We start from the raw sequence: 12,381 nt of genomic DNA, 5'->3' as shown, positions 1-12,381 counted from the left end.
ACCTTGACCACTTATCAAGCAAAGCAGCACCCTAACATTGAAGTCAAAATAAGGGAGAGGATGCAGGTATACTGATAATAGGCCTATACTCCTTGAAAGGGCAATCGTAAGGTAAGACTAGGCTTTATTTCTATGCCTATATTTTATATTTTTAAACTAATTACTTAATTATTATTATTATTGCAGTTCTGGGCATTGAACCTAGGACCTCGTACATCTTGCACATGCTAGGTAAACGCTCTATCACTGAGCTATATATCTGCTCCCCCAACCCTCCTAGATTTTAGAAGCAGATTCATCTTTTGATTATCTAGGCTAAAGGAGCATTACAGGGCTATTTTGCCAATATTGCCAATAATTTGGTTGATTTTGGGCTGCATTTTTGACATTTTGTATAAGAGTTTGGAAAAGCTTCCTGCTTTTCTCCTCATCCCTATTCAAGAAACATTTATTATGCTTTCTTTATAGGCACTGAGACATGTGCTAAGAATATCATGATGAACACAGTTATTTTTCACATTTTTTTTGTACATTAATGAAAGGATGGAATAACCTAAATTTCAAGTAATAAGAGAGAATTTTATACATTATGATATATTTATAAATGAAATATTATCCAGCTGTTGAAAATGATGTCTGGAGGTAGAGAAAGGAGCTTTTGAGAAGACCAAAAAGAAAAGGAAAGAGTGTCAAACTTGACTATGTCAAAATTTAAAACTTAAGTGTAATAAAAGTTAAAAGATAGACAGCAGGGGCTGGTGCTGGGGCTTAGCAGTAGTGCACTTGCCTGGCATGAGTGAGGCACTGGGTTCGCTTCTCAGCATCACACATAAATAAATAAAACAAAGGTCTATCAACAACAACAAAAATATTTAAGAAAAAGACAGCATGTGGGGAGCCACTCTGAATGACTCACGCCTTCCATCCTGAAGTGAAAGGCTTTGACCACTACATTTTGTAGTGATCTGGGCATTGTCCTGGTTCAGGAAGTTGAGGGCGTGTCTTCAGACGTAGGTGACTCCCCTTGGGTTGAATTATAATTATAATCCCTTGTAACCCTGCCCCTTCTGGCCTTTTTTGGATGGAACTTTCTAAGAACAAGAGTCCCCCCCAATAAAAGCCCACTATCGACCATGCTCTCTCTCTCTCTTGCCAGCCTCTTGTGACTTTCTCTTGCTCTCCCATTTGGGGAGCCTGAGGCCGAGAGAGGAGAAACCATCCTGAAGCTTGTTTAAAGGTAAAGTATCTGTCTGTGTTTTATTTGGTGTCCCTGGAAATTCGTACGAGCTTAAGTTCAGCTACCCGCGAGAGTTGGGGGCAGCAACAGCAGACTTGGAGAAAATCATTTCCAACATATAGATTAATGAACAAATGATTTATAGTCAGAATATATGAAGAACCACAAATCAACCCCAAAGGGAAAAAATGGACAAAAGATGAATTTCCAATTAAGGCAATAACGTGACTGAAAAATATTTCCAAAGATACTCAACTTGACTAGTGTTAGCAAAATGCAACCTGAAATAAGAAATCATTTTAATCTCCAAAGATTTGTAGATATCGAGTGACCCCGAACAGGAAGAGGACAAAAAAAAATAACCGTCAGCAACACCGAGTCAAACTGGACCCGCTGCTACCATGAACAGCAAAGGTCAGTATCCAATGCAGCCAGCCTACCCAGTGCAGCCTCCTGGGAATTGGTACACCCTCAGACCTTGCATCTTCCTCAGGCTCCTCCCTTGCTGATGCTCCACCTGCTCACTCAGAGCTCTATCTTCCGAGCTTTGTGCACCCAGGGGCCACCACATTCCCTACCATGTCAGCTGCATCCCTGGCACCTCTCTGTATCTTCCCATGGCCCAGTCTGTGGCTGTTGGGCCTTTAGGTTCCACAGACCCTATGGCTTATTATCCAGTTGGTCCCATCTCTCCGCCTGGTTCAACAGTGCTGGTGGAAGGAGGGCTTATTTCCCCATTGCCCCTGGGGGCAGTATCATCCCTGTGGAGAACCACCATTCTATACTATTCCAAAGTTTTCACCCCTTCAGAGCTACCATTCTTCCACTCTGACCAAGTTTCTAATTTCATTAATCTTTCTTAATTATCTTATAGGCTCATCAACTATGAGGCTTTAAAAATATTATACCAAGTATTTAGAAGCAGAAGTATTTCAGGAGCTCTAAGTCTGTAATATTACTGGACTCACAAGACTTTTTTTTTAAAGGTTTTTAAAAAATATTTATTTTTTAGTTTTCAGCGGACACAACATCTTTGTACATTTAAATCAATATTTTTTTTCTGTATGTTTTGTATATAGTTGAAGCTATGCTATATGTACAGCTTTTCACCTATAATTATTTTACATTTGCATAGGTTAAGAATGTCTCAGAAATATTGCTAGTTGGTACATAATATTCATTGGCACAGTTGTACCATAATATATTTTTTCAACCTTATTTTAAGTTATTTGAGTTTTTATCAGGCTTTTGCTATTATGAACAACTTTGTAATTAACTTCTTTGTATATAGAGCCTTTTAAAATATTTGAATGATTTCCTTAAAACAGGTTAGAGGCATTGATTCTCCATGTAAGAATTAGGAAACCAGATTCTTCTATGTTGTGCAGGACAACTTTCCCCAAGGAAGTCAGGTAAATATTAGTGGGTGTTATGTGAAGAGGGGGTTATTGGGTCAAAATCTATCTGGTTTCTTCACAGTTTCTCAGAGTCTCGAATATGCTAATGAATGCCATAAATCTCTAAGAAGGAGAGATTTTCAAAATTTATTTTTCCAAAGTTATTTGACATTAGATTATGTTATTCACTAAATAGTGTAGAAAAACTATTAGTGAACAAACTTTAGGAAACACTTTCTGGAATGATGAGACATTAGAGTTAGAATGGCCCAGTCTGTGGCTGTTGGGCCCTTAGGTTTCACAGTCCCTATGGCTTATTATCCATTGCAGCTGTCTGGAGTTGCTGAACCTTAAAGCTCTTTCTAACAGTGAAGAGAAGTTAAAGACCTTCTTCCCATTCCAGAGAAAAAGAACTTCAATTCCAATTTACAGAGAATGGGAGACCTTCTTTAAAAAGATATATGATGGACTGGGATTGTGGCTCAGTGGTACATTTAAGTCATGTGGGAGGCACTGGGTTCAATCCTCAGCACCATAAAACAATAAATAAATAAAAGTATTGTGTCCATCTACAAGTAAAAAAAATTTAAAAAAAAGAATACATATGGTAATATGGAAAGTAGCTGCTGCTATCACTTTGAAAGTATTGTCACAGAGTCATGGGTCTAGGCGGCTGGAATGTCAATAGCATGGAGACTGCCACTTTGCCTAGGTAACTGACAGAGGAGAAGGGAAAATATAGCTATAACCCTTTCTCAAAGCTCCAAACAGGGAATCCAGACCATGCTACATATTGAACACAGGCCACAGATCTGACTCTTTCTCCAAAGTTTTTACAGGAAATTGACGATATATTTTTCTTATAAGAATGTTTCTTCTTACTTCCAAACCACTGTACATGGGCAAAAATGACAAAAGAGGAAGAAAGGAGAGATTCTTTGAGCAGGAATAAGGTTCCCCATGTTCAACTTTTCAGTGTCTGCTGGAATATGACGGTGAGTTGGGAACAGGGTGTGGCCTCTTTTATACCTTAATAGTTCTCTAAATAACTGATATTTTGCAAACATATAGGGACTTGAAATATAAAAAGTAAAAATTCAACTTTTCTCCTCTTCCTTCCAGTAGATTTGAGGTAAGGTCCAATTATCTAGAAAGTGTAGCAGGCCTGAGTCTCCTGAGAGTGGGAGACTTTCATGTTCTCTTCTGCTAAAGGTACCTGTTCACCTGGTCCACCAAGCTGCTATTTTTCCACCAAGCTGGCTATTTGGGACCAAGCAGAACCAAGTGTGGTTCCACATGGTACTGTGTGGCATACCTACTGTTAGCTATCACTGCCTGGTACAATTATTTCCAAAAGATTGAGTCAGATTCTTTCTATAAGAGGTATTTTTTATGAGAAGTGCTTTGTGTCCTGTATATTCAAAGGGACTGTTCGTTCTGTTTAGGACAAACTCAGTAAGCATTTAGCTGGGCCTGCTACAATCTCAAAGTACTCATTGGGTCCTTATGACACCCACTGATATTTTGAGTACTTTCTTTCTTTTTTTTTTTTTTATACATTTACTTTATTTATTTATTTTTATGTGTTGCTGAGGATTGAGCCCATTGCCTTACATATGCTAGGCAAGTGCTCTACCACTGAGCCACAACTCCAGCCCCTGGGTACTTTATTTTTGTGCTTGTGGATTCCACTCTTCTTCCTAACTCTTCCCTGGCTGTGATACAGAAACTGCTCTATTGTCTATTCTGTCTCCTCATTTTGTATTAGAAATACAGAGATGGAAAGAAGGCAAATACTGCCTGCTAACCAGAACTTTTCCTTTCTCAACAATGAGGAATCAGGGAAAATGTATAGCTGGTGTGATTTTTTTTTCAATCCGTAGAACACTAGGTGAAGAAAGAAATATTTCATGTCTGTTTTCCTTAAATTTAATTCTGTTACCAGGACCCCTTTCATCATCTACCTAGTTGGTAGGCTCCTCACAAATTCCAAGATTATGCAAAAGTATCCAGATTTTATGTGGTGTCAAGTTGCTGAAAAGGCGCGGCCAGTCATCACAATACTTCTGAAACAGCACTGTCCAGTCTGGCAGTCCCATCAAGTCTGAGAGTGTGGCATTTTCCTTGTTACCCCAGAATCTTGGGTGGGATTGTAACATAAGATTATGAATAGTTGTGACTCTATGTGCCATGTTGCCCCTGAGGACTGTGGAGCTGGAGCCCAACACCTATTCCTTGAGAGACTCATAATTCCTTCCCCCACCTCCCAGATTTTCATTTCCCTGCTATCCTCTTTGCATCCCCTCTACTTTTTGAGCATTGGTCTTTTTTTTTTTTTTTAATAGAATACAAAGAGAAGTTTATTGTACAAAATTAATTAAGGCCTTCTCATTTCATAGTTCACTCAGGCTAAAGAAAGGATGGTTGAATTTTTAAGTCTTTCATCAAAATTTCACTTTCACTTCTCCCCAACCTCCAACCATTAAAATGACCTAGCCAAATGTTATCAAAACAAACACCATAATACCAAGTCCATTAAAGATGACTATCCCAAATGTTATTTCTTGGCATAAGTGATCTTCATAGCATGGGATGGTGTGATCTTAAACCCTTGTAAAGCATCCCTGGTAGCTCCAGCCTGTCCGTTATTTTCAAATTCAACAAAAGCAATGTCATGCCTTCCAGGTACCAGACACACTTCCTTAAAACCAGGGAACTGTTGGTCATTCAAAACATTACATAGTTCCTCATACATCATATTTCACAGTTTGATTCAAATGAGTTATGAACTCCCAATTTTATCCAACAATAAAAAAAAAAAAAAAATAAATAAATAAATATTAAAAAGTCCATCAACATTTAAAAAATAAAAATAAATAAATAAATGTTGCAAGAATTAAAAAAAAAAAAAAAAAAAAAAAAAAAAAAACCAGGGAACTGATTAAACAGCATGGACAACATCATCTCATTAGTCTCTTCTGGTAAATCATTAAGGAACAAAATATAGTTTGGAGGGTAATCAGGGACCTGAGGATTTGGTGTTGAATTTCCTTGGGAATTAGCTGAATTTGGTATTCCCTGACCAGGCTTTTTGTTTGCAATTGCTGCAGTCTGTTCCACAGTTTTGGCTTTTTTCTTTTCTTTATCGGCAAAAGTGCCTCACATTTTAGATACTATATCAGAATCTGTTTTTGCATACTCGATTTGCATTGGTTTACCATAAAATGGAAATCCTTGTAACTGTCTCAAAGCATTTGTGGATGAGCATAGTTCCTTAAAAATAACAAAGGCTTGCCCTCTCATCTTCATCGTCTTTAAAGCCACTATATCTACCACATGCCCAAACTGAGAAAAAAGGGCATACAGGGATCTCTTCAATTCTTCTTTTTTAATTTTGTCATTCATATTGTTGATATAAATTGTATGATTTGGTCTGATATCCATGTTTGGGTCAGATTCTTCAAGTAGCCTTCATGTCTTGTCTGCTCCGGTTCAAACGGCGGAGAATCGGGCCAGCTTCCGCAGCAACCACAACCGAAAGGTACAAGCCGCTTCTACCCACCTGAGGCCTAAGAAGCCAAAGCCGGAAACAGAGGCAGGTACTGGCTTGAGCATTGGTCTTAATCCTAATTTCAGGATTTGAGTTTCCGCAAAAGCTAATATCCCTTTTCTTCACATTTGGCTTAATCTTCCTTGTCTGGTGCCTGGCTGCTTGCTTGAAAATCTTGTATGGGAGGATTCAAGATGGCAGATTAGAGGAAAGATGCTTTCCTAGTTTCTTCATGGCTCAGGATTCAAGCAGCAAGAGTACTGCTTCTCAGTGAGGTGGGTAAAAGAGGGATTTCACTAAAATTCAATATTGGACCATCAAAGTGTCTTAGAGACTCATAAATTTAGGTGCATTGAAGAGCTAAAATGGTTAATGGTAGCAGCAGCTGTAGCAGCACTGATTCAGCATGAGGGAGGGAGAACACAGAAACTATTTGGTATAGAAAAAACTTGAGATCAGAAAAACAACCTGAACTTAGATGATTCAGTTATACTGTGCACTGGTATTTGAAAGTGCTCGGTGTTTCTCAACTGGCCATGGCGGGGGAGTTGAGGTGGGAGGCATCATGGCCATGCTGCAGCTGCTGTGGAAGCTGGAAGATCATAATAAACACTGCCATACTGTCTCTCAGGCACCTACCATGTGGCCTAGGATATACCTAGCAGAACAGAAATAGAGAAGATTGTACCAGGGGATTCAAGTCAGAAAAGCCAAGAGGAGCTGGGCGTGGTGGTACACGCTTGTAATCCCAGTGGCTCCGGAGGCTGAGGCAGTAGGATCATGAGTTTGAAGCCAGCCTCAGCAAAAGCAAGGCACTAAGCAACTCATTGAGACCCTGTCTGTAAATAAAATACAAAATAGGGCTGGGGATGTGGCTCAGTGGTTAAGTGTCCTTGAGTTCGATCCCCAGTACCAAGGGGGGGGGGAAGCAAAGGGGAGCCTACCTTCCTTCTCCTTTAAGTCTAGTGGCTCCCGTGACCAGCTGAAGCAGGTCAGGAATCTGAACAGGCAGGTGTGAATACACTTGGGCTAAGTCTGGGAAGGCTGTATTTTTGGGCAGCAAAGGGGTGGAGGATTCGCTTCCCTGTTCCAAGAGTAGAATTCTCGGGAGGCTCCAGACTCCTATCAGAGATTTGCAACTCCAGGCTCTATGGGGGTGTTGATCTAATCTTTCCGGATCTGACACAACAAAGCCCCTTGGGCTGGGGATGTGGCTCAAGAGGTAGCATGCTCGCCTGGCATGCGTGCGGCCCAGGTTTGATCCTCAGCACCACATACAAACAAAGATGTTGTGTCCGCCGATAACTAAAAATAAATAAATAAATAAATATTTTAAAAATTCTCTCTCTCTCTCTTTCTCAAAAAAAAAAAAAAAAAAAAAGCCCCTGAGGTCTGATCAGACCTAAGCCCCACATGCCAGAACTGCCCTCATAGAACTCTGCAGCAGCTCCACCCTGGGAGTGCACCAGTCTGGTCTGTGTGGACAAAATTGCAACTGATAGTATTTCCCATCCCATCCTACCTCATACTGGTAAGAGTTATTTTCAACCTGCTTCCAACTGGCAGCTCAGAAAACAACACAAAAAGAGGAAGGGAGCTAATAACCCCAAGCCCTTGTTCGATTTCTCTACAGTGCTCAAGAAGAAGCAGAGACAGATGAGCATAGAAATGACCAGCCATTCTGGTTGACTAGTCTGACTATCCCAGTAGAGATAGTTCCTTCATTTTTCATTAAGAATCTTTTTCTTTTTGCTTTCTTTTTTGTGTGTATGTGTGGGTGTGGGTGTGTTCTTGCTCTGCTGATTGGTTCAGGAACATACATATGTATTTGTTTCTTTTTTCATATTTATTTTTTAGTTGTACACAGTACCTTTATTTTATTTATGTATTTTTATGCCGTGCTGAGGATCGAACCCAGTGCCTCACTCGTGCAAGGCAAGTACTCCACTATAATCACAACCCAGCCCCAATTTTTTTCTTTTTTAGAACTAATGTTCGTGCGTGCGCGCGCGTGTGTGTGTGTATTTCTTTATTCATTCAACAAAGGACATTCAGATTGCTTCCGTATGTTGGTTTTTGTGCAAGATGCTGCAATGAACATAAAAGTGGAAGTATCTTTTTTTTTATCCTATTTTCAGTCCCCTTGGGATATGTAACCCAGAAGTGAGATTGCTAAATCATATTATAGTTCTAGTTTTAGTTTTTATTTTGTTGTTTGTTTGTTTGTTTTTTGTGATCCTAGGGATGGAATCCAGGGGTGCTTCCCAGATGAGCTACATTCCTGGCCCTTTTTATTTTTTACTTTGAGACAGCTTTATAAGTTGCTGAGGCTGGTCTCAAACTTGTGATCCTGCTGCCTCAGCCTCCTGGAGTTGTTAGGATTACAGGCATGCACCACTGTGCCCAGCCTATTTTTAATTTTTTGAAATCCTCTTATTATTTTCCATAATTGTTCTACTAATTCATATTTCCACCAACATTGTACAAGGTACCATTTCTCTACATCCTTGCTAATGTTTATTATTGTCAATGATAATAATATAATTGAAATCCCATCTCATTGTGGTTTTGATTTGCATTTACCTGATGATTAGAGATATTGAGCATCTTTTCACATGCTTGTTGACATTCTGAATTTCTTCTTTTGAATGTATCTATTTAGATCCTTTGCTAAATTTTGAATTGGGTTATTGTACTTTTTGTATTGAGTTATATTGTTACAAGCCTGGGGCATTCTGAAAAACTGAAGCAGTAGGGAGACCCCCATGCCTACAAACCCTCATTCTTGTGATCAGGCCAGAAAGATTTCAGCCATGTTGCTCAGAGTATCAGGAATGAGTTTATTAGAGGGGGTAGGAAAGGGGAAAGGGACCACTCTTAAGGGAGAGAGTGGTCCTCTCAGAGAGGAGAAGGATGGAGCTCCTCTCCTGCTCTCTGGTTTTATTGGGATCCCTTGAGGTTTCCAGAGTCCCTCCCAGGTCCATTTCTTGACTTTTGATTGACAGTGGAATGACATGAGACTTTCAAGTCCCCACTGCCATGACAACTCTAGGTAACTTTGGCCCATGCTGACCCTTTCTAATTGGGACCTTTTTTTACAAATTTTATGGTTAAAGAGAATTATCCTTATCTCCCTGAGTTCTGGGATCTGGTCTGTGTAGTGTCACAAAAGTCCCATGCTTCAGGGTAACTTGTATTCTTCTTATTACATTTTGGGACATTATATTATTAACATTTTGCAGATGATAGGTAGTTTGCTGAGAAATATAACAAATCCTGTAGATTTAAACCAGGCAAGACTTTAGGTAAATTGCTTTTTAAAAGTGAAAGCATGGGGCTGGGGTTGTGCTCGGTGGTAGAATGCTCGCCAGGCACGTGCGAGGCCTTGAGTTCAATCCTCAGCACCACATAAAAATAAATAAATAAAATAAAGGTATTGTGATCAACTACAAAAAACAACAACAACAACAACAACAAAAAAAAAACAACAGTGAAAGCATGGGCTGGGGTTGTGGCTCAGTGGTAGAGCACTTGTCTAGCATGTGTGAGGCACTGAGTTTGATTCTCAGCACTGCATTATAAATAAATAAAAAAATAAAGGTCCATTGACAACTAAAAACATTTTTTAAAAAAGTGAAAGCCTGTGAGGGTCAGCGCAGTGAGCCCCAATATATAGAACTATTGACTTATCCTTGGATTCCCACCACTCATGTCTGTCTGTTCCCTATAAGTATGAACTCCTTGTGTATTTTGAACATTAACTTCTTTTCAGATATTTGTTTTGTAAACACTTTTTCCATTATTATGAGATATTTTCACTTTTTATTATTTCCTTTGTTATGAAGAAACTTTTTAGTTAGACATAATCTCACTTGTAGGATTTTAGTGAGTGAGACATCTGTCTCATGGTTTTAATTTGAACCTTCTTGGTTACTAATGGGCCCATACTTTGTTGTGGCTACTCTTTGGTCATTATAGTCCTCCTTTGTGGACTTTCTTGCCTGTGCCTTCTGCTCATTCTCTATCCTGATTTTCATTCCAACATTCAGTAGGTGATTAATCTGACCACTCAGCTTCTTACTGACTCCCAGAGTTCTTTCCTCTCCCTATAACCATCTGTCCTCCTTTCCTCACTTATAACTTTGTTCATTGTCACTGGGGCCCCAGTTCCAGTCTGGCTTCCCTCTGTTCTTCAGGCTCCAACCAAAAGGGAGACACCTTATGAAATGATAATCTGAAACAGTCTAAATATCTCTGATTGGCATACTGGAGGACCATTAAAAAGAATTCAGCAAGTGACAATGTACTAATAAGAAACTACCTCCAAAATAAATTTTAAAAGTAAGGCTGGGTACAAGGGTACACACCTATAATTAGAGCAACTAGGGAGGCTGAGGCAATAGGATTGCAAGTTCAAGGCCAGCCTGGGTAATTTAGTGAGACCCTGTCTCAAATAAATAAGAGGGCTGGGGATGTGGCTCAGTGGTAAAGTACCCCTGGGTTCAGTTAAAAAGAAAAAGTGAGGCACAGCTCTCACACCATTTACTATGCTGTCATTTTCCCATATCTGGAGTGATCTAGCAGATCTCTGGAGGGATCCACAGGAAATAGAAGCAGTGGTGGCTTCCGGGTTGGAGAGCTATATGAATGGGGGAAAGGATCAAAGGGAGACTTTGTGTTTTATTGTAAACCCTTTTGAATCTTTTTATAACCAAAAACCACCATTCTTGCGATTTTATTTAAATATTCTGATACCACATTTTATTTATCCATTCATCTGTTGAAGGGCTCCTAGGTTGTATCATAGCTAAGCCATTGTGACTTATGCTGGTATAAACATTAATGTTGCTGCATCACTTTAGTATCCTGATTTTAAATCCATGGGATATATACTAAGAATTGGGATAACAGGGTCAAGTGGTGGTTCCATTCAAAGTTTTTTGAGGAATCTCTATACTGCTTTCCAGAGCTGGTTGCACCAATTTGCAGTCCTCCTACCCATAATGTATAAGTGTACCTTTTTCCCCATATTATCACCAACATTTATTATTACTTTGATTTTTGATAATTGCCATTCTGATTGGAGTGAGATGAAATCTTAGAGTGGTTTTGATTTGCATTTTTCTGATTGCTAAAGATGTTGAACATTTTTTCATATATTTGTTGACCATTCATATTTCTTCTTCTGTGAAGGGTCTGTTCAGTTCCTTTGCCCATATATTGATTGGGTTATTTTTCTTTCTTTTTTTTTTTAAGTTCTTTATATACCCTGGAAATTAATGCTGTATCTGAGGTGCAGGTGGCAAAAATTTTCTCCCATTCCTTAGGCTCTCTCTTCGCACTCTTGATGTTTCCTTTGCTGTGAAAGAACTTTTTAGTTTGAATCTATCCCATTTATTGATTTTTGATTTTACTTCTTGTGCTTTAGGAGTCTTGTTAAGGAAATAAGTTCCTGAGCCAAATGTTGCAGTGCTGGGCCTACATTTTCTTCTAGTATGTGCAGGGTTTCTGTCCTACTACCTAGGTCCTTGATCCACTTTGAGTTGAATTTTGTGCAGGGTGAGAAATAGGAGTTAAATTTCATTCTACTACATGAGGATTTCCAGTTCTCCCAGCACCATTTGTTAAAGAGGCTATCTTTTCTCCAAAGTATATTTTTGGTAACTTTATCTAGAATAAGGTAACTGTATTTTTGTGTGTTTGTCTCTGTGTCTTCTAATGTGTTCCATTGGTCTTCTTGCCTATTTGGGAGCCAATATCATACTGTTTTTATTATTATAGCTCTATAGTATAATTTTAGGTCTGGTATTGTGACACCTCCTGTTTCACTTTTCTCTCTAAGGGTTGCTTTGACTATTCTGGGTTTCTTATTTTTCCAAATGAATTTCATGACTTATTTTTCTATTTCTGTGAAGAAAGTAATTTGAATTTTGATGAAAAGTTCATTGAATCTGAACTTTTGATAGCATGGCCATTTTTACAGTTTTAATTCTGCCTATTGGAGAACATGGGAGGTCTTTTCATCTTCTCCAATTTTCCTCAATTTCTTTCTTTATAGAGGTCTTTCACCTCTTTTATTAGATTGATTCCCAGGTTGTTGTTATTTCTTTTTTTTTTTATGGATCGGATCGTTATACTTTATTGTATAAGAAGCAATTACAGTAACAGAAGATTTTGTTGGGTTTTAATTAAAGTGC

General features: G+C 38.9%; 1 pseudogene; it reads right to left on the bottom strand.

Annotated features, from left to right (window-relative positions):
• Positions 1-5,191: 5,191 nt before the first annotated feature.
• Positions 5,192-6,186, bottom strand: LOC113194750 (U2 small nuclear ribonucleoprotein B''-like; annotated as a pseudogene).
• Between the last annotated feature and the right edge of the window lie 6,195 nt (positions 6,187-12,381).

The sequence above is a fragment of the Urocitellus parryii genome, chromosome 5, assembly GCF_045843805.1.
Source record: "Urocitellus parryii isolate mUroPar1 chromosome 5, mUroPar1.hap1, whole genome shotgun sequence".
In the NCBI taxonomy this organism is placed as follows: Eukaryota; Metazoa; Chordata; class Mammalia; order Rodentia; family Sciuridae; genus Urocitellus; species Urocitellus parryii.
This window is presented reverse-complemented; position numbering and strand designations above follow the sequence as displayed.